This window comes from Arachis duranensis, chromosome 3 (genome assembly GCF_000817695.3).
Source record: "Arachis duranensis cultivar V14167 chromosome 3, aradu.V14167.gnm2.J7QH, whole genome shotgun sequence".
Lineage (NCBI taxonomy): Eukaryota > Viridiplantae > Streptophyta > Magnoliopsida > Fabales > Fabaceae > Arachis > Arachis duranensis.
This window is the reverse complement of record NC_029774.3, coordinates 54,328,876-54,331,374: the sequence shown is the minus strand read 5'-3', so window position 1 is coordinate 54,331,374 and position 2,499 is coordinate 54,328,876. Positions and strand designations below refer to the sequence as shown.

The following is a 2,499-nucleotide window of genomic DNA, read 5'->3' as shown; positions in this document are numbered from 1 at the left end:
TCCCAAGTCTTTAGGGAAGGTCAACTTACATCAATTCCTTAAAATTCATTGAAACTCTTAAAATCATAGATTCTCAGTTCAAGTAAATAAAACTGAATTTACTCTAAAACCGGCCATACAAAATCACAAGTTCCAACCTGGTCCAAAAATCAACTCATTTGAAACGGAACCGGTTCATTTGAATCAAACCACTTTCATGTTTCTTTTTGGATAAAATAGTTCACTAAATAATTTAAGCTTGAAAACATCAATATTCTCTTAATAAATCAAATAATACAACTTCTCAAATCCAACCCTTTTCAAACAAGGCTAGGATTTTGTAGAAATTTCGGCAGCACCTCCCCTAAAACTTGGACTTTTGCCACCCGGTTCGAGTCCCAACTAAACCATTTCTCATTCCTTTTCAACAGCTCAAAACCAGAAATCAATTCAAAAGCAAGCTAAATCCAACAGTCGCCTCAGTGGCATATCTCAAGGAAACCATTTCAAAATCAAATCAATCCAACAATCGCCTTATTGGCGTATCTCAAGGATACCATTTAAAAATTAACTCAATATTAATCGATATAACTCATTTCCAAAGCTTTAAAGAAACGGTTCAATAACAAATCATTTGTCCAAAACCAAATCAATTAAAATAAACCAGGCTGAATTCAAAAGTGCATTCGACTTTTCACATCATTGAAATAATTGACTCAATTCAAACCAATCCTCAACGGTTTAAACTCAAATTTCAAATCTTTAAAGAATCAACTTCAAAACATTATATTTCACAAAGCCGCACAACAACTCAGCCAAACCAACATCCATAATCATTCAAGTCAATCAAAACAACAATCCATAATCATTCGAGTCAATCAAATAATACATAAGGCAGATACAATCACCAAATACACAATATCTCACATTGGTATCCATATGTAATAATTCCAATATACAAAACATAGTTTTTGGAAAGCGCCCCTACCTCAAAACGCAAATCCATAACCCAAACATCTCACAGAGTCCTTTCTGCCTCATCCCGAAATCACCGGCAGCTTGAACCACAGCTTTGCTCACTTTTGCAGTAACCACATCAACTCTAATCGCAATACGTAACAAACGGGATTAACTCTCATAACAACGAATGCTACAACACCTCAATGTTTAATAGGACAGCGACTAAAGGGGTTACAGAAACGTAAACGCTTACCACAAATAAGAAGGAACAGTTGAACCGGAACAGCGACAGTTTTCGGACCGGTTCGACAGCCACCTCAAGTAGTAGCGGTAACCGGACTCCGGCAATGGCGCCTGGAACCCACATACAGAGACGTTAAAGCTTCCAAAATCTTAAACGAATGAAGACCGAATTCAAAAACCCTTACCGGCAGAGTTTTCCGGTGACTGCAGCGGGTTTTTCCGGCGGCCAGGCACGGCAGCGCGACTCAACACAACTAGGCAGAGCGGCGGCAGCCTCCAGCAACTCCGATGAGCTTCCTCAACGATGGTGATGGCCAGAGCTTCGGCGGTGCTAACCGAGGCTTACCGGCGGCAGGAGCGGTGGCGATAGCTTCGTGCAGCACGGCGGCGCCTGTCTTTTCCCCCACCGCGAGCTCTCTGTCTCTCTCTCGCCCTCTGTTCCGATGACGGCGACCATGGCTTCACCGACGAGGCCAGGCGCGGCGGTTTAAGGCCCTCAGACCCTCCTCACTCGCGTACCCTCTCTCTCCATGTCTCAGCTTCGATGGCGACCCTCGGTGGACCAACAGCGACGACGATAGCGCGGGCAGCCGCGGCGCCCAGGTGCGACGGTGACGGCGCAAGACAGCGCCCTCTCCTCCTCTTCTCTTGCGCCAGCTTCGATGGATCAACAGTGGCGGAGGCGGTGCGAGTTCTCCCTTTTCTCCATGGCACAGTGGCGGCGGCGACGTGGTGGCGCAACGGTGGTGGTCCCAGGCCGACAGAAACGCGTGATGGAGGTGGTGGCAAAGGCCCCCTCCCCTCCTTCTCCTCCGATCTCCTATACTCCCCCTCAGATCTCTTTCTTTCTTTCTTTGTTTTTTCTGTTTCTTTCAGGGAGCACAAGGGAAACTCAGCTTGTGTTGCCGCTACTGAGAGAAGGGAAAGGTTGGGGGTGTGGCTAAAGGGAACCGGGTCATGGGTTAGGGTTTTATTTTGAAAATTAGGGTTAAGGGTATTATGGTAATTTCACATAAAATTGGGAATAATATAGTAATTGAAACCCAAATTAAATCAAACACTATTTGTACATTGAAAATACTATTTGCTCATCAATTTCACAAATTATTTTCAATAAAATGTCCAAATCCAAAAATTAGAAATAATATACTTAATTTCTTCATTTTCCAAAATAGTAGTAATAATATTTAAAATATTACTTATCTAATCCAAATCATATAAAATCCTTATTATTTCATAACTATCAACTTTATACTTTAAATATAGAAAATAATCCAATAATTATAAAATTGGATAATAATCATAACTTATCTCAAA

The 2,499-nt window shown here is 42.2% G+C and overlaps 1 long non-coding RNA gene across 2 annotated transcripts in view; it reads right to left on the bottom strand.

Moving 5' to 3' along the window:
* LOC107479436 (uncharacterized) overlaps positions 1-2,499 on the bottom strand; it is a 29,048-nt gene that overhangs the window by 1,466 nt on the left and 25,083 nt on the right. Inside the window, exon 1 of one of the 2 annotated variants that reach the window (XR_008007345.1) lies at positions 968-993. The exons of the other annotated variant lie outside the window; for it this stretch is intronic. This is a non-coding gene — a long non-coding RNA (uncharacterized LOC107479436). Of the gene's footprint in view, positions 1-967; positions 994-2,499 lie in introns of those variants that run through there. 2 annotated transcript variants of the gene reach the window in all.